Source organism: Xylocopa sonorina, chromosome 9 (genome assembly GCF_050948175.1).
Source record: "Xylocopa sonorina isolate GNS202 chromosome 9, iyXylSono1_principal, whole genome shotgun sequence".
Classification (NCBI taxonomy): domain Eukaryota; kingdom Metazoa; phylum Arthropoda; class Insecta; order Hymenoptera; family Apidae; genus Xylocopa; species Xylocopa sonorina.
Genome location: NC_135201.1, coordinates 8,501,118 through 8,526,249, shown reverse-complemented (window position 1 = coordinate 8,526,249; position 25,132 = coordinate 8,501,118). Strand labels below are relative to the sequence as shown.

General features: G+C 46.0%; 1 protein-coding gene across 3 annotated transcripts in view; it reads right to left on the bottom strand.

Moving 5' to 3' along the window:
• Brat (tripartite motif-containing protein brain tumor) overlaps positions 1–25,132 on the bottom strand; it is a 78,059-nt gene that overhangs the window by 36,635 nt on the left and 16,292 nt on the right. Inside the window, exon 2 of one of the 3 annotated variants that reach the window (XM_076901547.1) lies at positions 3,563–3,658. The exons of the other annotated variants lie outside the window; for them this stretch is intronic. The gene's annotated coding sequence lies outside the window, so the exon portion shown is untranslated. The remainder of the gene's footprint in view (positions 1–3,562; positions 3,659–25,132) is intronic. 3 annotated transcript variants of the gene reach the window in all.

Sequence of the window (25,132 nt, the reverse complement as noted above, 5' to 3'; positions counted from 1 at the left end):
CCGACGAATTATATAAGAGCTTTCGAAAATCGTGCGGTTCTCGCTTTCGATTCTACAAACCGGGTCGTAATTATCGGGACACGCGAGTACTCGAAACAGGTATCGCCAGGAAACAGCTGATTTTTCGAGAAAGCAGCAGCTGTAGTCACACAGGCATGTTTGCCGGACAAAGTCAACCCTGCTCTCGTGGCAGGGTCGTGGCTATCAATTTCCGTTATTCCTCGAAGAGGCAATCTCCACCAAATGGAATGATAATCGAACAAAAATAATATACAAAATTATCAAAACGCAAGCTCGACGATAATTACAATTTTCATTATCCTAATATCTTACAAAACTCAAGAATCGATCTTCCAGTATTCATTCTAGATCAATACAAAAAGTCGATTTCCCCTTCAGAAGCAAAAAAAAAAACGATATACCATAATTTCAAAATTTGTCTTGTCTACTACGAGACCGATCCGCAACGCCTCTTTCTTCAGTCGGCCTTCTCATCGATCAGAATGTCTGTCCGGAGTCGAGGAATCGTGTCGATGTGTGCCACGCCGGAAAACAGCTGACTTGTACTTTTTCGTTAGAGAGAAGCAGCTGGCCTCGTAGCCCGTGGGCCAAGAGAAGTCGTCTGCGTTCCTCGTACCGGGTGTTCTTTCCGTTAACGATCGGGATCGTGCCCCTCGCGGTATCAAGCAAGTGTCTGGCTTGCGTGGATACGTGTCAGAAAATCCTGGCTAATTTAGCTTTTTCAGGGGACGACTGGCGAGGCCTGACGGGTCGTTCGAACCCCCCGAAGAAAATGGTCGCCGCGTCCCCAACCGTAATTCACACTTCTCATTGTTACGTTCCATCAGCCGCAATAAATCAGCATCCTCGAAAACAATTTCCATCGACGATTCCGTTTACAGCACCGCGCATCATACCCTGAACGGTTTTACGACGGCCAGCATTTACAGCTAGGCGTACACTTATAAGTCCCTAACTGACCACCCTACGAGGAACCAGGATTTACGGCGGTGGTGAAAAATTTTCCAGGTAATCAATACGACGGACCGTTATAATTTCGTCGACTAGCTCACGTAAGCAGAAGAACGGCTCGTTAAATTCTCACGGCGACTAAACGCACCCTTACGTTGGTACCTACACCTACTATTATCCACGTACCGTCCTAATGATCTCGGGTTAGATATTACGTGACATCCGTAGGATCCAACTAACCCACAAACCCCACGGGGTTCGTCGATGAACCTTTCTCGATTGTCAATTGCAATGTACAAGCTAACAAATGAAAAATAATAACTGGAAGCTTGAAGTTTGTCGAAGAGAAGGGAACTCGAAGGATTCGTAGAATGCTCTTATCAGATTCCTTTAATCGGTAGCGAAATTTTCTATTTATTGTCGAGATCCTTGTTCCGCAGTCGGATGGATCGTCGCGCCTGAACTGGACAGTTGTAAAACGTACACCTCGATCACACTTGCGGCCTACAGTTGGAGCCATTACGCAAAATATCCGTCAAATGCACGCGAACGCTATTGATTTTCAAAGTCGTTTTTCTGGAGTACGAGGACTCGAAACGTAACTCTATCGTTTCCCAGGGAAAGACTTCCGAGTCTTATAAAACCGTGACCCTGCGCAGGCAAACGAAGGGACCAATAAACGTCCCAGCAGGTGTATTCAATTTGCCGCAATAAAAATTTCATTTTCAGCTTCTCCTGTGGCATTTCATTAACGACGCCAGGATGTTAATAGAATATCGGATGGCATCGGGCGAAATAAATATAAACTACGGCGAGCGAGCGAAGAGGACGAGACGATCGGTATTCAAATGGCGTGGAATCGGCGCGAAAATAGAATTTCGAAAGCTCGACGGAACCTGCTTATCGTAGAAGAGGGTGGGAGGGCAGCTGTGGAACCTGAAAAATGTGCAAATCTCGCGTATCCGGTGCGCCTCTGAGAATACTGAAACGGGATTTCTTTTCTTTCCGCCGCGTTCGAGGGTGAACGGATATTTGTTCCGTCCAAGGGTTCGAAGAGGGGAGAGAAAAAAATGTGGGCGGGTTTCGTTCGCCTGTTCGTTAATGGCAAATTGTTACCCGTACGAGCGAGGAGCAGAAAATAATATGTTTAAAGGCGAATCGCGAGACGATTAACGTGGCGTGCGTAGGTGTTGTAAAGAAACCACGCGAGAAGTGACGCGATTGGTGCAATTATGTACGTAGCGCTAATGCGAGACATTATATCGACGTTATTAGTACATTATCATATCACAGCAACAAGTTTTTACATTTATTACCTCTTCAGGTTACTACGCTTTTCAACCGTAATTATATTTATTGCCGCTAACGTGGAATTCATTAATTTTTCTTCACTTTTTATAAACCGGAACAGCCATTACGGCGGGTGGAGGAATGATAAAATTGGAGCAATCTTGTCTCCCACGGCGAGGATAAAAAAAAACCTGAGGCTTGACGCGATACCGTGAAAGGATTTCAACCTTATTTCATATACGTACGTCACATCTCTGGAGTAAATAATTTGCCACGCGTAGCGAATCGATCGATTGCAATTTCAATCATCGTACGACCGTTCCATACGGATGGTTAAATAGGTGTGTATATACGCGCGTTTGTTCCCCGTTGCCAAGGCCGCCGCTGTCGATGATGAGGAGGTGCAAGAAAAAGGAAGTCCGCCTATCGACAGTGAGAGTGAGAGTGGCCGTGTCGCTTTGGTGATTTTTCTTCGAGTGAAAACAAACCAAGGTTACTACGCTTTGTTGCGCCGCTGGTGAGCTCCAATTTCTTGTGCAATTCGTTCTGCCGAATTAGCCAAGTTTTGCATCACTTCAACGGACGTCGGATAACCCTGAATTATGCACTTATTTTTACATGCCACCGTTCTATGTACTTACGTCATATTATGTATCTCTGTATTATTACGTCACATCGTAATAAGACGCGTTTGTAATTATATGCATAGACAAATTGAACATTTAAAATTGAAACGAAGTTCTTCATTTATACAGCTGCGACACGTAAAACTCTCTGAGAACACATTTTGGAGCGTAACTTTTTAGTAAATCAATCCTCCAGCGAAGTAGAATTTAGTGATTTGAAGAAAAAAAAAAAAGATAGAGCCGACAGCCCTACTTTTTCACGGTCAATTGGCTGTTTGAGAGCAGGCCTTGCTACGTGGTTATCTGTTATCGTAACGAATTTTATGGCTGCAATAGACTATACGGTAAAAGCTTGTCGACCGGTGCAAGGACGAACCGGGAGATCCAGTTTCAGGGAATCGAACGTTTTTGCCATCTGGACACGACCACGCGGGGACCAAAAACTGACGAGAATAACGAGAGGAACGTTTATCGCCACGATCCGTCACCTATGGCGCACATGCTGAAGAAATTAAAATTTTTTTGCCCATTTCCTCGAACGAACGACCAGCCGCCATCCACGAGCGTCGTGGGATCCCGGCAAAAAGAAAACAAAAACGAGAAAACGAGGAGGAGGCGTCTGACGCCATCGCCACGCGATGCTCTTGGAATTCATTAATGGAAATTCTACTCACCAGCGACCGCTGTCGTCGCGCCATCATTGTTTCTCTACTTGTTCACTTTCTATCGCACGGGAAACGTTAGAATTCGAACAAAAATGCGGTACGTACCTGAAACCAGAAAGAGACACAAGTTTATCAGTTACCGTTGCGTCGATACGCTCTTATGATTACTTTCTATCAACATATTACGTACTAGGTTCAACGCGTAACGTTACGTTCAATTTTACATGTACAGTGAGCGATACGATAAAATGTATCGAATAATAAAATCTAGGGAAAGGGTGTACGAAATGTGTACACGAACGTCGATTTTCTATCGAGTCCAGTTCATCCAATTATAAATTTTTACAATCTCCATTTTTCGCTTCGAACAAGCAACCTTTTATTTGCCACCGCGTTTCTGCCTGTTTCGTTGCAGCTCCAACGTATTGTATATTATTCTAGTCAAAACGTGTACATGGTCGTAAAAATATTGCACAGATTATCATCGCATTCAGAGGTTCGCGTTTGATTTCGCAAAAATAAAAAAACGAAGCAAAACAACGGCTACCAATGATTTCCTTTCGGTTTTAAATAGTTTGAAACAAATCCTGGTTTGTCGAACATACTGCACAGTCTGCGAGCACGGAGAGCACGGAACAATAAACCGCGGTTTTGCCGTGAAATTGCAATTGACGTATTTCCGGGCCAAAAACAATCGCCCAATCACGCCTTAACCGTCGATGCACTTCCGCTTCTCAATTACTCGATCATTGGACTTTAACGAGAGACGCAGCCACGATATTCCTTCGAAAAATCGTGTCGCTCCGCAATGGCATATTTCGAAGAAAAGAAACGCTCGTATCGATGTCTTGTTATAACACCTATTTGTCACGCGACAGAGATCATTAATTAATTAGACGCAATTCTCGTCTCAATTAGCAGAAATGCGCAATCACGCTGCTGGATATCGCATAGATTAAACGGAACAATTCTTACCTCGTGCACAATGTTACAGCAGTCGTGTAATCAAACAAACCGGTAAACTCTTTCGACGCGACACGTTTGAAGGTTAGGTTTTCGCCGGCTCGAATAACGCGGACGTGTACTTCTTTTAATTCACGTTCCCCTACACCAGCATGCTACTGGCAATCGTTCCAAGCGTTTCAACAGATCGGTGAACGATACAACACGCGTATAATACACATTTTAACAGTAAAATCGAATAACAGACTTCACTTCACGCTACGTGCCGCACAGCGTTGGTCGCAAACTTTCGTGTCGGGCTCGTGTAACTCCGCCACCTTTCGGCCAGGTACGTGCCACGATAAATAATGAACCGAAGTTTCGGAAACTTGGCAATTTCGAGATTCAACATTCGATCTACGCTGGATGTTTATTAGGATTTAAGGCGAACGATTTCATTCGAGACGATAAAAAACTTGATTTCGATAAACATCAGTCGAGAGTGGCGATTTATTTAAATCCACGTAAGTATCGTGCGCGATTAAAAGGAGCTCGTTTGAATTTCAAATGGCATAGCTATTTAAATCGAGCAAATTAATTTGACGGGTACACATTACTTTAATCGAACCGAGTAAATATCTGTAAATACCGAGTGTTTCTTTATTAGCCTGGCAAACGTGTGGGCGCGTGGTGGCGCGTGCACCCAGACGTCTGTCAAAGGAGCACCCAATGCCTTCGAGCGGGTGCAACGAGAGACTTCAATGGAATTTCGTCGCTGGTTTGCTCGCTGATCTTCCGCGGAATGCAAAAAGTTCGCGCGTTAAACATGAAAAATGAACGAGACGAGCAAACCGGGAGAACTTGTACTTTTTGCCGACATTGCGTTATTTCGAACGAAGGGGGCACATATAGTGGGCGTGGAAAGGAAATCCTGTAATCGTAAATACATACAACTAATCGTAAGAGCCAGAGACGGACTAAAGATACATTTTTATCTTTCGTTAAATGTTCGCCTCTATTTTCTCGAGGGTTTTAACACCTTTGGAAAAAGAAAAAAAACTGTAACGCCGCGTGCTATTCCGCGAAACGTTCGACGACAAAGATTTATTCGATGTCAAGGAATCGATTGTCTCGTTTTAACGACACGATCCGTTCAAGGACTATTTGTTACGATCCCGACGATTTAACGGTTGATCGAACGCGTTTCGATTCTTGTACTTTCTATAGATTGTCTCTGCATTCGAATCGTTCAAATTTGTATCGTTTCCAGGAGAATATTAACGTTGCAGCATTGAACGCAAAATATGTAGAACTAAAAAAAAGAAAAGGTACAGTTTAGGGAAAAAAATGAACGATACGTTATACACGGTGGGGAAAATGTTCAGCTGGTTGGTTTTTGCACGTTATTTTCGGACGATTAAACGGACGCAATAACACGAGGAGCACCCGGAGGAACGTTAGAGAGCAGAACAAGATTTCAGAACACGCGAATCCTTGATCCGGTGTGTGGCACGACACATAATAAACGGGTTTTCCTTTCACGCTTGGCGAGAGTAAGAGTAATCCTGCAACTTTCATTTGCACTCGTTCGGCCTCGTGATGTCATAAATGTAAGTCTGTATCGTAATCCGAATCTGTGCTCTCGCGGTGAAAGGTTCTGATCGAGAAAAGAGGTTAATATGTACTTTGCGGACCACGGAAATAAAACTCCTGTTGATCTCAACTAACAATAACCGCTCAGCGTGTATACACGTACACCAGACCCAATAAAAAATGTGTAACGCTATTACGTAAAGTATTTCTCGTTCTAAAAACGACGATACCACGATACTACGATCAGATCTTGGACGCTCTGCGTTTCGATATCGCCTTCTCGCAAATTCTGTGTCATTATCGCAAACAGAGGAGGCGTATTGGAAATTTTCGAGCCAGCAATACCAATGATGGAATACTTTCGAATTGATGTACGCGTCGATGTGTCGTAATTACTTAAAAATCTGATACGTTACGCGTATACGGGTTCGCAAGTACGTAGGAACAGATAAGTATACACACTGGCTCGTAAAACTTGTATGGAGGCTTAGTTTCTCCTGAACTGCGCTCGAGACGGTGTAACTTGCATGCCGGTTTAATAATTTCCTCGATGGAAGCATACCGTGTGGCGCATTGGCTACGTAACAGGCCGGAAGTTATTTATTTAGTGTACGTAAAATTTCTATCCCCGGAAACCACAAAGGTGAAACGGCTATAACCGAGGAAGCGGCTACACTTCGTCTGTGCCTCAATAACCCGGTATAATCAATTTTCTTCTCCGCTAGCGTCATTGCTTTCCACTGTATTCTCATCTCTCTCTCTGCTTTGCATAAAAAATATTTCAATTTCATTCGTTTCGTTCGAAAATGCTGACTGTTTTTATTAAACTGAAATTCTAACTCCGAAAGAGGAAGCAAAATTTCTGTCCCCCTTGTTTAGAGGTCTTTGTTGTTTGAAAAAAAATTTGAAATTCAGCTGGAATCGAGACTTCGTTTTAGAAGCGTGCTTTCATCGGGCAAATGTTTTTTCCGCTTATGGGGATGATGCATAAAGTTTGCGTGGGCTCCGCGTCCGAGTTTCCTCAAACGGTAAAACGCGGTTGATTTATCGACGTTGGCCTTTCAGCGGCCACTCCAGTTGAAATTTGTGGATTCGCGTCCACTAAATTGTGCAAAACGTCATCGCGTCATATTCACCGCGTTTAAAATTGACCAAAACCATCTTTCGCAGCCCTGGGGTTCGACATAGCAACCCCTGCGTGCACCGTCATAAATGGTTTTTTACAGCGCTCAGCGGTATTCCGTGGCTGCGTAAAATTCGCTCGTTATTATGAGAGACGCAAGATGGTGCCCCTCGATGTCCGTACTTCAATTTTATTTTCAAGCAATACGATTCACTCGGCTCGGCCAATTTCCGTTCTGAATGGCAACTGATTGGGCTGCGTCGACGATTTCGATAATACCAGGTATTGTTTCCGCGAAACGACGTTGCACGGATCGCTTTAACGTCGATCGAAACTTTTGCGTACGCCTAATATTTCCTGGCTGACGAACAAGCGAGCAATTTCGTATTGTCCTCGCTGTCTTTTCTTCTAGAATTGTCTCCAATTTATTCACGCGGACCAACGCGCGTTTTGGTCATTCACGTAGCGTCAAAGGAAGCCACGCGCTTTCTCCTTTCAAAGAAGGAAAAAAAGGAGAAAAAATGGGAAGATAGTAATTTCGTGTCGCAAGCGAGCCGCGATGTCTCTGAAAGACGAGTGTCGCTACTCGAGTTCGGCGTGAAAGCTCGAGGTCTATCCAGAGGAGCTATAGACGAGCAACCGGTGGTTGCAAAGGAGATCACGAGCTGAAATCGCTGTCCTTTTAACCCTTTCAGTGCGGTGAAATTTGTATTGGGTCGCCCTGGCGCAATCTCTGCCGCGTTGCGCCAGAATTTCCGCTCACTTGACTTAATTAATGAGGCAGGAATAAAAGGCGCATCGATTACGTTCGGTTCATTGAAAGATGCTCGCGTGCACAACTATTTAATTCTGATTCGCCGGGAGGCCAGCTGTTTTTCTCTTACGCGAAGGGAAATTTCATCCGGCGTGCTCGATTCGTTTTCGCGCATATCGAATGTTCGACCAGTCGGCTCGTACTACCTGTTCCAATGCATCCTGCGCGGCCGACGTTTTCGTAATGGTAAAAATATCTCGACAGGAATGCAAGAACTTGAGGAATCTTGTACTCTTAGGATCGAGGACTAATGTACCAACACCATATCTGGGCCAAGTGAAACTAGTTATGGAAAAGCCTTGCTATAACGTGACTACATTTGTTTTGGAAGATGACCAAACTGGTTTTGACCTTGTCAGGGATCCGTCCTCGACAGAGATCCGCGATCTAACGTTAATACCCTATGGAACTCTTTATCACTAACTAATACGACACATCCGCTTTCGACAGTTACAAATAATCATCGTCATTCATACCATACTAACGTTACATCGACACCTACAAATATCCCATCAATTTACACAATTCAACTATCGATTCCATCAACGTTCGTCTAATCGCCGACATATTAATTATCCAACTATATCAATACCCTCAAAATTTCGCAATCGAGAATAACCGTATTACACTGAAACATCAATGATGCATCAGTCGAGACGGAGAAGGATCACACGCGCCATCAACCACCGTGGAAAGTCGGAAATAATTACGAGATCGTTTTTCCAGAGGAATTTCCCCCCGTTAGCCGAGCCCGTTATTAGACCCGCGCAGGCAAAGAAAGTCCTGGACATGCGCAAGGGCACTGACACGTCCCAGAGGAGTCGAGGACGACTCCTCTGGCAAGATTGAACAGCCTGCGCCGTGATATACGATGGCCCGCCATATAAGGAACATAATAATTTGAAGTTAAACCATAATATCGTCTGTGAGTTCAGGCCTATACTCCGGGCTCCCCCGGCCGAGCGGCAGACTGGCCGAAGAAGACCGTGGAGGTCCCGATTCGTGGAAGCCTCGTACGACCGTAGTAGGAGAGCACCGACCATCCCCCTTCCTCCCTTTTCCCGTCACCCAGCCGGCCTCCACCTCCTCCTCATTCTCGTTTCCCTTTTTTTTTTTTTCGCTTCCCTCCATCGTTTCCTCCTCCTTCTGTTTCCTCTCGCGAATAGTCTCTTTATTGGCTGTCCTCATCGCGCCAGCCAGCAGGATCGTCCATCTTCCTCGCCTCGATACACGCGCGCCGTCTACCGTCTTGTTTCCACTCGTCCCGCTCGCGAACCATCCTTCTCCCTCATCCCCTTTCTAGCTATCCCTCGCGTCGCCGATCGTCTTCGGTGACCGCGTCCCGCCGCTCTTCCGTTTCTCGTCTCTGTCCACCGCGGGCTCGCTCGTCGTTTCTTACGCGTCGCACGTTGCACGCGCACACCAGCCACGCTGCTACTCTCCGCCGATGCATCCATCTTTGCCGAGCGCAGTCCGGCTGGCCGTGCAATGCCGCCCGCGTCCATCGGCCGGGTGCACCGCATGCCGCACCGCGGATACGACCATTCTCCTCGCCTCTACAGCGACGGTGTATGCAAGATCCTTTGAGGAAGACTGATTTTTTTTTTTTTTTTTTACCTTTCACCGTGCACACCTTCGTCCTGCAATTAGTCACGTTCAGTTGTATATCATTCTAGCTTGGTGTCTTGTAGAGTCTCCCTGTTTCTTCTTGTCGCGATTGGTATTGCATATTCCACTTGGATCGATACTGTGGGACGTTTTAAGTTCGAGGGAGACGCGTTTTGAGAAACGGCTGAGAAGCGGGTACGGACGGTCGACGCGGTTTAAATGAAATTACACGGGTACGCATTCTTCAAAGTCTACGAAAAGCTCAATTAGTTGGCTCCCCCCCTGCACAATGGAAACCATTAGTTTAATTCTGCCAACGGATCGCGAGAATCTCGACGACTCCCCGTGGCGATCGATAGCAGAAGATCGTGAGGTCACGCTTCCCTCTTCCTCGTTACAGAGCGTATACCAGGCGCGGTTAGTCACAGTCGGGGCCGAGGGAGGAGAGGAACGCGAGGCAGAAGCGTTGTAGAAAATTTTTCGTGCCCGCAGCAGCCGGCCTGCACCTCTGATTGGCAGAACACGAGAACGACCGGGCCTTGGGACCCCTCCTGATCGCTATTGGGGTCCCGGGCCAGGGACAATAGAAAACCGTTAGACGCGCCACGGGTTCTGGATAGGAGAGCCCGTGGCTGGAGCCATGGGAATCCCTGAACCGAGGGTAGACGGAAAGGATCACAGCCAGAGCCGATGATCTTGCGAGCAAGAAGAAACTGGTTTACCTGTCCTCCTCCTTTCGTCTTCGTTTCTGTTCTCGCCTCGCCTCGCCTCGCCTTCGATCATCCGCTCCGTTCACCGCTGAACGGCCACTTTTTCATCGATGATAACAATAACGTTCGTATTTCCCCGTCGAACTTGAATTATTTCTTCATCTACCCGCGTTCACCGATACGTATCGAGGTTGTAACGATGCGATTCGTTACAGTGTACATTACTCCGTCACATTATTATATTTGAACAGACCGTCATTGTTTCAGTTTGAAATGGCGCGTGCTATGTATTACTGGATGCTAGTTTTAATATTAAACTTTTTATTGCTTATTTAATCTTGAAACATACAGCCTAACAAATGTATAGAGAGATAGAGAGAAAAAGGACTTATCTTTCACGATGTTTTAAAGATAGCTCGCGCGAGGGATTAAATAGCCCCGCAGGAAGTACGTAGAAATATTTCCCATTTAATGCTCTAAGCGTAATCCCAGTGTTTAAAATGGACATAAAGGCGGACGGAAATACGTGTTTCGAGATACCTGTAAAATTGACTCTTATTGATTCTATACCTACTGTCCGTCCACCTTCTGTACTATGGTCTGGTGAAGAATGCAAAGGCCGAGGTGTAGGGCCCTGTTTCTTACGTGGGAGGACGAAACGAAGCCCTGGGCGGAGGGGCAGAGAACCGCCGCAGTGTGGGAGAGGAAAAAAATGTAGGGACAAGGAAGAAGGGTCCGAGGGACAATAATCGTCCGGATATCCTCGCGTTCGTGCCTGTTCCCAGAGCTGAACGCGGGGACACGGGCCATAACCGAAGTGCCGTGGCTAAATTACGGTCGCAATGCACATATTGAGTTGTGTGGAAATTTCGTTACGCCTTGGCGTGTAGCCGCAGGCGTTGCATTTAGTTTGGATCGGGAACGGATTAGTTTCCTCCGCCTCTTCCATCGACTAACAGAACACGTACACCTCGCGTCGATGCTACGTCCTCCACTTAACTGTACGTACGTTAGTGAAAACGAGAGTGCGCGTTCGAATTTCGAGAGGCTATCGAGAGGGGACGTCAGCTGTAGACCGCGTTCAACCACGCGTGTACCTATTTTCCGGTTCTGTCTTTCTCTCTCTGGCCGCCTCCTTATTTTATTTTAACCATCTTCGCGCCGCGCGGTTTTGTCAATGGAACAGACGTCCAGCGTCAGGTTTGGAAAGTTCTTGGTCTCGGATTCCCGTGTAATACGAGCTTCCAACGGGCCACAACCAAGTACCCGGGCTCGAAACGAATTGCACTATTCATTATCCCGTAACAATATCAACCGGGAGATTCTGATTTCCGTTGTTTAATCAGCTCGCCAAAGTCTTTGTTCCATGCTGAATACTCTTCAGCCCTGTCGAACGCTATTAAACCCATATTATGGACATTACAATTTGTCTCATCCGACGGTTCCTATTCATCTTGGTTTTAGCTGGAAAAATTCCCCTCGATTGTTTCGCGTAGCGTAAGGGCACGCTTCCGTGCTTATCAGATATAACGCGTCCGTTGTTCGCGAGGCGCACGTTTACACGCGTGAAGATCGAATTAACATTTATAATTTATGCGCTCCTGAAATTCCCGCAATGCGACGACCTAACCTCCGCCTCGCACGGCCTCGTAAGCCGAGCTTTCACCTATAACGTCAATTACATGCACCGTGGTGTCTCGCGTTTGTTCGAAAGGTTATCCAGCCGAGGACACATCTATTTCTGAGGACTGGGAATGCCCGGTGACCTTGAGATGTATTACTCATTTACGCCGGCTCTATTCTCAAACTAATTGCACCTATATACGTACGTACAGCCGGTTACGGTCGTTCCCGTCGACCGTAAATGGAAACATTGTTCAGAAATGCCATCAGCTCTCGGAATTGCTTACACCCGGGAGGATCTTGCGTATTCTCCTCGATTCGCGATTATTCCTTTCATTTTCCTAACCGACTACCCATTATTTCCTAACTTCGATTTAACGCTGGTGATTCAACGCGAATCGACGTGGAAAAATATCGATCTTCGATTCTAGCGGAGGATAATACGAATATGCGTGTGAAGATATGATTTGAGGGGGCGGATATAAAAAGTTGGAAGGTTTAAGATCGAACGAGATCGACGTTTCCACCGCGGGAAAACGGCTCGCAGACAGGTGGCGCGGGGTCGCTGGCAGGGCGAGAGAAAAAACTAGAGTCGAGGCGGAATTTTGGCACGGGGCCGCAAGAATTTCGACTCGATATTATCCTTTTTGCCGCGTCTGCGTCTGGCCAACGGCTGCCAGTGTGCGTGTGCAGCGCGCCTCCTCGCGTTCGCTTACGTGTGGACGCGCGGCTGGTATTCCAACCTAGGCGCTCTTTTGCGGTTGTAGTTCGCTGCAGTTGCCAGGATCCTACAAGTGGTTGACCCTGGCCGCGACAGTCTGCCAAGCCGACTGTCGAGGCCCTCGCGCCAACAGTAGACCATGTCCCGAAGGCTTTTTCGAGATTCTTCCCTTCGTTTCCGTTTCGAACAGGTGCACGCCCGATAGGCGCGCCGTGGACGGTCATCCGTAAGGTGATGCCACCTGAACCTGAACAATTAACCATTCCGTCGATACTTTCTTGACCTGTCGGCTACGATCATATTTCCATCTCGCATCGCAGCTCCTTCGCTTCCACTTGTTTTATTGGGGACAGGCATGGGAATTGGTTACGCTTTCCCAAGCGACAGGTTGTCGCCAAAATCTTCCCCCTCGCTGGCATTTTTAGTACCATTACGATCCCTAGGGTTCCTTTTTTTAACGAGAGAAAGCGTAGAATTTGAGGACGATTCAGTCGTTTCCTATTTTGGTTTAAGTCGCTTATACCCATCACTTGCATAGGAAGTTCAGGTATAATTTCGGTTAAGGAACGTTCCTACCATTCTAGCCTATTTATGATTCGAGAAGATACTGTGCCAGATGTGTGTGAGAGGTGGAACGTGAGTTTGAACTAGATATAAAAAAACCAGGGAATTTCGAGGCAGAGTATATCTCGTATTTGTCAAGAGGAATTGTTCCCGTCGGTTACCAGTGCTGAACTACCTGGTAGTTTTGTAAATCTTCCGGAGATAATAAAAGAAGCAAACAAGAGGGGGAATGGGGTGGGTCGCAGGTATGTACCCGCATGCGCAGCCAACGGAAGCAATGTTTTATGGAAGTGTGTAAAAATGTGACTGCAGATGCAGGCTGAGCGGATCGAGAAATTTGAACGATCGCTGACAATAAACTCCCTTTTTACACGGTATCTTGGACGGCCACTAGGTACAGGCAAATCCTTTTCCCAAAGACCTTCCACGAGGAGCAGGGTTCCTGGAAGGAAATACTTATCGAGGCGAAATCCTCAGGTTCAAGCCACGAACGATACCGTTTCGTCCTCAACGAGGGTGGCCGATTGTTTAGACTGGAATCTCGAGAGGCGTAGACGGCATTCCGGCTGCTGGTACGGTCGTACATACGGGGTGTCCAAAAGTAACCAGTTGAAAATTCGACAGGCTGATTTTACAGGACAAAATAAGAACGAAAACCAAGAGTATCGAAACTGTATTCGAAGTTCCGTTTTCGAGACAAGTGACTTTGAAAATCGTATGAGTACGCGTGCATCGAAGTCTGTTACAAGTACCTGAGGGCAGCCATATTGGAATTTCATGGCGCACCAGAATCATCGACACAAATCTTCAAGATGTATTATCTCGAGAACGAAGCCTCGATCGCAATCTTGTTATTCTTGATTTTCCTCTTATTTTAGCTCGTAGATCATTTCTAACCGAACACCAGGTATACATAATTCGGACGTGTCCGAGGAACGACGTTGCTTTTCACGGGGACCACGCTTGGCGTCGCTGGATGGAGCTGTACCCGAGTAAGATAAATCAAACTCTTTCGGGTGCACCGATAGACAAATACGTAAGCGCTACAGATTTCGTGAGAGGATTATTTGCAGTAAGGGGAACGCATTCATCCTAGACAAGCATGTAAAACTACTGGTCGTTCTAAAGTCAGAAGAACCGCGAGGACAGAGGGGCTCGGTTACAATGCTGATGACACGCGTTAAGTGTGTATAGCCGGACAGGACCAAAGATGGAAAAATTAGTGGAAAACCAAGTGCCATTAATGACGTCAGGCTGGTGCACGTGTGCCAACTATGGTACACCTGGCAAGTATGTTTGCACACCGTTTGCGACATCGGCATTTCACTCTATACCGGAGATGGGATCAAATTCACCGTGTATTCACGAGACCAAGTCGAGCACGGTACAAAAGATCCACATTGAATGCACGTCTTACTGTTCGAGTTCTGACTGGAAATACACGTCGCGTTTCGTACCATTTTCGATGGTGTCACTTTCGTCATCGGATCTGTACTCCACGAGAGCGACAAGTACACCATCACCACCTTCTACTGTTAAGAAAAATAACTTCTCGTGAGCATGAAATCGAACGCAGGCAGAATGTTGATAACCTTGGCAAGCGCGCGAAGAGTAATTATAGATTGGCCGGTAATTGCGAATTGAATCACGTTTGCAATCATCCCTGGGTGCGGAGGAAATATTTAGTGCTGTTGAAACAAACTGCACTTAGTCTCGTTGTTCGTCCTACATAGGCCAGGCTTGTACACGATTCATCAATAAGCGATGCCCTCTTACGCGAAAGTCATGACGGACAATTTCGCCCTGTACAGCCTCCTCATCTTATGAAGAATGTAATGGCAATAACCTGGATGGTGGAACATTGCCCCTAATGCCGGTTAAATATTCTATCGAGTCAGAAAAACTTTATCTGGCTATCGTGTATACGTATATATGTATATTTAGAACACGTGTTGAACGTGTCTGTTGTTTATTGCAAAAGAAAGAATCAAGAATTTTGGTTACTGTGATATAAGAAGAAATTGCAAGCGAATAAGAAGGAGAGAGTCGAGCAAGTTAAAAATGTATGCTTTAACGACTGATTCCAGGGAATCTCAGCTTCCGGGCAGCGCTTCAAGTGCGCGCCCCTTTCTATAGGAATGTTTTACCGAACGCATTAACGCTGGCGCATTAAAATATGTCCTTTCATTAAGCTCGTTTTAACGAGAAGGTTTGAGACGACTGAGCAACCTTGGCATTTAGAAGCTTAAAAGGCGCATTCGTTCTTCTCGTTACGACACATCTCCTTTTCGTTTCGTTTTTCAACTGAAACCGGCCAACTTTTTGATGCAACATTAATGAAGCAAAATATAGAAGAATATAAAAGAAAGAAAATCGCAGAACCTGTACACGTGCACTTAGATTTCATTGAGAACTGTGTCACTCGAATTTTAACAAGACATCGAACGAAAAAACGCGAGTCAATGTTACGGAATCTAATTTGTAATCAACGAGGTTGGCTATACGAGGTGGTGGAATTTTTGGTTAAAACCGGCTGGGAACCAAAGTGCCCTCGCCCCATAAACCGTGCACTAATGCTCTTTAATGATTCCAATCCCTATTTCATGAATTTCACAGGGATGGCAAATTCGAAAACACTGGCGGTATTATGCACGCCTCGCTTATCCCTTAATTACTATCACCGTCCAATAACGCTGTTTAGGTGCATTCTACGTACTCTGATGTCGTGTAACAAATTCAGAGGAATATTAACTAACCCATCGAAGCAGCCTAATTCAGAAAGCCGGGTCACGTATACCTGCCATCAAGTGGGGCAATAAAAATAATGGAAAACGAATAACGCCTAATATAACAACAACAAGAAGGATAATAATAAAATGGAAATTCTGTCAGGCAGTCGTGATGCAACGCGAGTAATTAAGTGGTCGTCGAGCAAAAAGAAAACCAATTTCCTGTCGGCGCGATCGCGACTTTCCTTCGCAGATCCGGTGAACAAAAAGGAAGCAGCCTGACCAGAGACTGGGGAAACTAAAGTATTGTGTTACGTTCGATTCTGACCGCGAGGAGCGGGCCTGCATGTAACCATTTCCTCCGAACGTGTTCCCCACTTCCTTTTGCCCCTGGAAAGTCTTTGAAAAATCCTGTCGCCACCTCCGGCCTCGTCGAGCTGCTCGCTGGCGTCGCCTTTCATCCCGCCGGTTTTTCCACTCCCAGAATTTCACGGCCACGTTTCTCTAATTGCACTTCCTGTGCCTCTGGCCAAACCCACCAGTCGAAATCTGTTCGTTTCTCAGCCTCGTCGATGTTTAAACAGAATCTACTTCCATTCTTATTAATTACTTCGTGTTTCTTCGCCAACTATCCAAGTCCAAGTTCTTCGAGGCTCAAAATGATCGAGTCCTGACTGCAAAGACAGTGAAACGCCTCGCAATGAACGTTTGATCCGATCGTCTTTAACTTATCATCGTTATCGATCGTCTGTTATCGGGCTCTTTTGGTCGTTGCACAGACAAACGCGCGCATAGTCGCGCAAACACGCCTACCGATGTATAGCACTTGACTAGGCACTCGAGAGTTCAGAGAGCAGATAGTTTGAGCACCGGCTACTCTACAAGTAGCTGCTACTATATGGGTGAACGAGCACGCCGTTATTCCTCCGACCGCTATCGGTTCTCGCCAAGTGCATTAGACCGTGGCATTTGCTGCAAGAGGGTTTCGAGGGTACGGTTTAATGTCGCGGGAGACTCGCCACGATAATTTGTTCCTCCAGTCCCGGAAAATATAAATTCATCGTTCATGGATCGACGCTGAGGATCGATTACGAAACTCGACGACGACCACGGCGGGAATCAGCGCGCGCAGGCAGCACTGTCGATGGGTACTAAAAACAAATCGCGCGCGATTCGAACGGTACCAAGGGTGTTTTAGAGATTTTCTAACGAAACTGTACGATATGGTTCCCGTCTGATACTTGTCAATATCGATCGCAGACTGTTTGTTAATTAATCAAGGATTGGTAGACAAGGAAATAGAACTCGGTTTGCCAACTTCGATTTCTAGCCAAATAGAGAGCAGGCTAATGGTTTCCTTGTCACTGTACGGTGCTCGCGATTTTGCAGGAAGCCGAATAAGGGCGTGCGAGTGGCGGTCTTATGCAAAGCGGCGATCAAACGAGCATAAACGTATCGAAACAACGCGGAAGGCGTATAATTGGACGCGACTAACGTGGCTTACTCGCAAGTCGATCTATAAATACTAGCCGGCCGGCATAAGCTTTGCTTTATTGATTCAAGCTTCCTCGTTCCTCTCAATGCGTCCGCACTTTTCCTTACTCGAGTCGTGCACCGTTTCTCTGTAGGGAACGAACGCGTCCTCCCGCTTATCGCGGGCTTTACTCGCTGGGCACATGGCGCATTAAGCGGCCCACGATGTCGACCCAACGAGCCGCCTCTAAGTGGAAACGTTCGATCAAGTACTTATTGTTAGAATCGTCCGTCGTGATATTTACGCAACGCGATGATGAATTAGAGCGAGGAAGGCTCCGATGATCCGCGTCAGACGCTTTGCGATACGCTGCTTTCCTCCTCTTTCGATGGCACGCAAATGCACAGCCGCTCTCTGCAACCGTCTGACTAATTCAGGGCACTTGGACAGTGCGAGTATTCACCGTCGAGATATCCCGGTCGTAGCTCTCCGTTTTCTAGACGGTTCTTGGAACCGCCATCGAGCGTATTGTCCCCAGTTGGTCGTGTCCGGAGGATCCGCGAGCGAACCGTGCCTACGCTCGATGCAAATCTCCGTCGCGTTTCGCAACTCCAATTTCTCGATCGAACATTGTCTTGTCGGAGGCAACGTTGCGCAACGATCAGGATTTTATTGCGGCGACGTCCGTGGAAAACCGTTCGAGGGAACGACCGTGCAACGCCGGGTTGAACGCGGCTGGTTTCCTGTGTCGCGTTAATGTCAAAGCTACGGCTGACAGGGGCAAACGGCCGTCTAAAGGAGGGGCTCCACTCGGATAGACGAGAGACGGCCAACCTGAACAGATTCCGAGAGAAAGTAGCAACTGAACCAGGGAGACGAGTAATCTTTGATGCTCCCTGCGGACTGACTTCGCTGCCCTCCCCAGGAGGGGGATCTCGAGACTGCCTACGTCCCGTGGTATCATCGTTTACCTCCGTCGCGGAAACTTCTCCGCGAGATGTCAACTGTTGCACAACACCTCGTCAGTTTCGCGCTGGTACGTTCAACTTGGAGGTAGAAGAAGGCTGTTCCGTCGATTCGAACGGTTACGCTGCTGTACTGTGTTTGCCTGAGGATGTTAACTAGGTGTATAGATCCAGACATTTTGGATTAGTCTTTCTTCTTCTTTCTTTTACGTATCGCATCTCTTTTAGGGATTACAAGCAGAGGTTTCCTGTTTCCTGGAATTTTACGCGTTTCACTTTTGATAAGTCGTTAGTTCTTGGGGTTTGACGGAAGTTGGGTTTGGTATCAAAGATTGTGGTCAGTGGACACTTCGTAGATAATGCTTCTGTGTCTCTGTATTCTGAGTAACGAATTTTATATCCTTGGTTCTCAGAGTGATTGTTAGAAATAATTGTTGCACGATGCTATTTTAAAGAAACGGGCATTGTCGATGAACGACGAGTTCCGTAATTGTCACGGCAAGGTCCCGAAAGAAGTGCAATTCGTTTCTGGAATGCCTCCGTCTGATTAACATGTTTGCGAACGGGTCAAGTGTTAAGCTGCATTCAGCTGAACGCGAAGTTCGCCCAATTTGGAGCAGGACTAATTACAGGAATTCCTGTCGGTTAATGACAACGCGCCGCGTCGTGTGTTCCAGTAAATAACGACAGCTGCGCGGACACGGCAAACAAGAAAGAATCGTGGGCGAGCGTTAAAAGTTTGAACGACAGTTAAACGGGGAACAAAAGGCGTACGACGATCGCTAATTAACAGTGAATAAGATTGCTGCGACACTCGCTGCGTAAAAATTCATTTCTTATTCCGAGAACGATGGGGACATCCTTCGAGTTTCGTTCGACTATCGAGAAACTATACAATACCGTGACAATAACGTTGAAACGGGGACAGTTTCGTTTTTCTTTTTCTTTTTTTTGCGACACATAACGCATAATTGAATGACACACAGAGTGGCCATTGAATTAAATTGGATAAAACATGTTCCGTATAAATGAACTGGGTAAGATGGCGAGGAAGTTTCCTCGGACCTCGATAGACGTATTCTCGGTTCGCGTGGCCCTCGATTCTCCTCCCGGGAAAGAAATTCTTTGAAATAAGGTCAGTTTACTGTTTCCTTGAGAAGCTAATTTCAGAATACTTGCAACTCTTTTCTCACGACGCAGTCCGCCTTCACCGCTGAAGGGGATCGCTTGTAACAACAAATGCCCAACACGTCTCAAGCAAGATGGCGAGCGACCTAATCAAAGCTATCGAAACATCAATTTAATTACTCCATCGCGAATTAATAATTCTCTTTACTCGTCGATTTCTCAAGAAACCCGTTCGAATCTCTCTTTAATCGCATCGAAAACGCTCTCTAAAGATATGAATTCATTCGCGATACATCCTCATAGGATGGGTGGAAATAGATTGAACGCGGGGGTGCAAGCTCGCGTGAAATAGTTTTCGAGCAGCGTTGAATAGAAACGAAACGCGGAGATTGGCCAGGGACTCCGGCGGATTTGCTTTGTAGCATCGCGAGGAACGCAGGCAGCCTCTTTCTCACGATGTGGAACCGAGCCCTCTGGTTTCGAAGGACCGGCTGCGAGCGTAACAGCGAAATCTTATTACTTTCCGTAGCGAGGAAAAGTGGCGAAGAAGAGTCAGTCGCGTTCTCCTACTCGCTCGTCGCGTGATTCATCCGGCTTCCATGAGAAAATGCAATCCTTACAGCGAATCGAGCCTTATGTCGCGCGCTCTAACAGCCGCTATTACCAATGTCGCGCTAGACGTCGCTGAGACGAACCTAACTTAACTCATTCCCTGCAACGGACGACAGTCGGCACCAAACTAGGGTCGCGAAGACTCAAAAATGAAATTTTCCTATTGAAAAATTGAGTAATTGAGAAGTAGAACGACGCTCGGTTAAGTTCGAGGGAGTGTCGGGAGCTGAGCGAAGTCTAAGCCTATCGACAAGCGTGGGGAACAGATGTAACGAGTGGATGTGGGACAGACACGTGGTACGTGGAGCAATAATGGTCGAGAGCTGGCACTTCAAAGGGCTGCGACGCGAGTTGCAACCATGAATCATTCGAATAACAGAGTTTCAATATATTCACTTTCCGTTCGATTTTTGTTGAAAGTTGTATAGATGGCGAGGGTCTTCTGATAGAAATGAGCAGTCTTAACAGGAGTCAGTTTTGAAGACGATGTGGATTTATTAGTTCCAAGTCCTGAAGCGTTACTAAACTAGTTAGCGATGTATTAACGCGTTGGTATCGCGTTAAAGTAAAAAGAAACGCGGTTAATTATTCAAACGCCAGGTTACTTTGTTGCGAGCGAGCGAACCAGTCATTATTAGATCCTACGAGATAACGAAGATTTCCACTTTCAAAATCATTTCGTAACACGCGGTTACGATACGGCGGTTAATGTTATCCCTGTGGAAATACAAAAGGAAGGAAAACATTGCTTTCCCGTTTTCAGCTGAAACCGCTTGCGTATCTTATCGCCCCGAGCGAATCTCAACGCGATGCGTTTCTGAAGTAATTTAAATCGCTCAGAAAACGTGCGTGCACATATTCGCACGATACTTAATAAACCAAAGTGGAAACCAACCGAACCCTCTCCAGCGCCCTTATTCCCTCTATCTAATTTCTAACAGCCACAGACACGTTTCTCGTTTCAGCCACGATTTTATTACGTACGAAACAGAAAAAAAAGGGACAGAGGCACGCCTCTACGTACCCCTAGACGTTTGCAAAATGAACGACACGTACGAATGCCCCTAACGAGCTGTCATTTGCAGACACATAGCCACCCTTCGGCAAGCAGGGGAACGTGACGCGTGAAGATCGACTGGTTACGACAAATCGATGCGGTCCCTTTGCCGTTTCTACGTCGAAAGACATATCCGTTTTTTTTTCTTTTTGAAAAAAAAACAATTAATCCCAATAACGAAGACACTCGTCGAGACTCGAGAGTATAGTTCGTGCTAAGCAAATGACAAGTTTGTATCGACGTAAAACTGTTTCTAGCGACTATTTCTTTTCGATGGAGGATATATCGGTTGAATTGTTTAATCGAAAATTGTCGAGCACGTTTCAAAGCGGCATTGCATCGTCGTGCAACGAGATCGACGGTCCAGAATTCCGGTCAACAGAGAAAAAGACGTCTACTAATGAGTCAGTTTCGTGGGAAAGGGTAGTTTTCTCGTGCAATGACGCTGGCTCTCATAATTGCCCGCACAAGAGGCTGAATATACAGTAATTACATCGCGACAGAGCGTCCTTTGTCTTCGTATCCAACGCGATACATCGACCATAGAGGTTTTAACGAATCCGTATGCCTCGTTTTTTGTCGTCGATACTCTTTGACAGACGCAATACTTGGTGTCTAATTTGTAGCCAGCTTTATTCAAAGTCGCGATGGCAAAGTCGTTCGCCCAGTTCCTTTCAGAGTTCAGAAAAAAGGAAGCGATTCTGTGGCATCCATTCAAACGAACGCAACGATTATTTAATATCGCGTAGACAACGAATTTTCATCGAGTTTTATGTTAAAAATGTTAAAAAAAAACCACTGAGTTTTCTTCGAACAAATTAATTTAAAAATTGGGATAAAAGTGGCCACGTAATTGTGCCAAGAGCGAAGAACACAGTCAAGTTACAAAGGAACTAAATGGACAAAATTTATGTGTCCTGCGATATTCGCTGGAACAATCGGTTTCAATCTGATTGCGATCTGCACGATCTGACCGATTCATGTACGAGCGTATGGACATTTACACGTGTACAGACACGAGAGTACCCGTGTATGCGTGTGCTCACATAAGAGAATTGCAGACGCCGTAAGGCCAACTTTCTCCTCCGGCGAGCAATAAGGCGGCATTACGCAACCACGTTCTCTGTACCTTTTACTGTGTTGCAAACACAGAGAGCCGTTGGTCAGGCCAGTTTTCATCATCGCCGCTCGCGTACAAGCTGCGAAATATGTGCACGCGTGAAACGTTTCATTCGTAAGACGTACAGGGTGTCTCGATTGTAGACTCGCGTGAAATCACTCTCGACCGCGAGAAATGGACCGAAAGTGTGGTATCAAATTCCCCCATTCGACACTTCGTTTCGAAGATGATCGAGTTTGAAAATATCTGGCGGTGGCGCGCGGGAATTTAGCCAATTACCTGCCAAGATCGGACGGATGAATCGGTCAGGAAGTTATTCTAAACGCGAAACAAAATTCACGATGCGAATGTTTTTTCAACGAGATTAAGTTCGAATTGTCGTGGAATTTTTGTTCGATCAACCGAAAAAATGTTGCTAAACCGTCGTATTAATGCTTTTTATCGAGAGAAACGAGAATACGGACTATCGTTTAACGGAATGAAACGCTGCTGGCTACATCCTCTCGCTCCCCACTTCCCGTGTTTATTTTATTCCACTGGCTTCAATTTAATTCTGGAAGCGACGGGTTTATATTAAACGAATCCTTTGTAGTCGATATTAACGAGGCACTGCTGTAGGTATAATTAGAATAGCGTTGTTCGAGCCCCCATTCACGGATAAAATGCACTTTCCCCGGTGGCAGATATCGGTCTTTTGTCTTCGACGCGAAAAACGAGGAAATATATCGTTAGATCTGGTGATTTCTTTCCGCGCTTTCGTTCTCCTATTCCTGGTGAGGAAAAACGCGTGAAGGACTCCATCCGTGGACAGCACTGACTTAGAACGCGGCGTATATTTATTGCTTCTTTGTGGACAGACACCCGTGGACGGTGAAGCGAAGTAATACAGTTTCAAAAATTGTGAGAAAATATTTTTGTCTCTGTTAGAGCAGCGTTCTTTGAAAGAATGCCACGTTTCTCGTGTTATCCGCGTTCGAGTGGTACGAAATCCATTAATCTTGACTGAACGTATCAGGCGAATCGTAACATTCGATGAAACTGGATCGAATTGTGGTTCACCTGAAGTATTTTGACTTTCATAGAGTGCACGGTCCGGCTGGATAGGAGGCGGCTGATTCACCACCACTTCCGTTAACCATGCATACACGTGCAGCACGAACTTGTAAACACATCGCGGACCGAAATAAGGTTTACATATTAATAGACCGTCCCAAGATGCATCTGGACGAAAGTGGGCAAGCTGCGGGAAAGCTTAACACACATACACCACGCTCGAGATATTAGGCCGCTCGTTTGGTTTTAATAAATGCTTCAATAAATTACGCTATCGCTCGAGAATTTCATTAAGCGTCGTAAGAGTTCGATCGTCTATTAAACTGTTTCGTTTCGACTGATCGAACGATGCAATGTCGCGTTGATAGTGGATAAGGCGAGTCAAAATGAAAATCAAAAGCGACATTGCATTCGAGGCTTCGATTTCGATGAAAATGAATTTTAAATTCTGAACGTACGCGCGCATTAATGGTGGCAGTCCGTGAACCAATGCAGGGGCATGCATGCAGTCACATGGGATAACGCCACGCATCGCAGTGGCTCATGGGACTTTGCCATGAACGCGCGGATAGCCAACGCATCTTCAAAGTCGTTCTTCTCGAAAACGAAGCTTCGAACGCAAATTGGTCGCTCTTGAAGTTCGTTTTAATTTCAGATTCTACGTGTCATCCCTTGCAATTCGATAGTAAATGTTCTTCGATAACGTAATCGTGAACAACCGTGCCTGGATACTTTTGAACGATGGTGTACATCGAATTGGAAGCGGACAGGCACAGTGCCGTGGTTAAAGAGCGCGTTTCCCATCTCGAGCATACACTTTAGAGCTTACGTTACAAGCATCAATTAGTCTTGAGTAGTTTGATAGTCCGTAGGAAGTACAACAAGTGCTTCGAAGAATGACTGGCTTCGCAGTAACTACTGAAATTCCAGTACCCATGCTGTCCTCCCCTTAACTCTTAACGAAATTTATTTTTCCAATAAAACCTAACGGAACGAGAGTGGCTCGACACGATCTGTCTTCTCGTCAACGTGCACGTGAAACCTTCTCGCGCGAATACGTTGGTTCTTGGAGCTTGGATAATTCGAAGCGATCCACTGGTTCGAAGGTGAAACGAGACTGAGATTAGATGATCGAAGGCAGGAACACGGTGTTACGATAAAAATAACGGTTGCGAGATGTATCGCGTTAAACGCGGCGTGACATTGATGTATCTTGTCGATATCCGCGATGAATTCACATCGTTTCCATAGAACTGCCATTTGGTGACGAATTACGGCCGCTTGTTTCCCGCGGTATTTTAATCATCGCGTCGACGAATTGGACACCTTGAATAGGAGAGGGACACGGGGCTAGTGCAATTGTACGGATCGAGAATATTCGATGAAAGGTGATAAGTAACCTAATTGACGTTACACAACACCAACGAAACAATAACTGTCACATCTTAGATACACGCTCCACCACTTGCTATTGTAGTCCTTGAAAAGCATTTCTAAATATAATTGCGTGGCGTATGGGATACCACTCCTGAATAGTCGTTAAACTGTGACTAAAATTGTTAAATTGTTTCTCTATTGCTTAGCTGTATACACATAGTAATGTTTGCAACGATAACCGAGTTTGTGCAATATGTTTAGCTACCAAGCTAAAGTAAATAATAAATTTCCTGCATCGCGGAGGAATGATAGATGGCGAACGATCGTGGAAGTAATTGTGTAATGTTTATCTCGCTACAGAGCGAT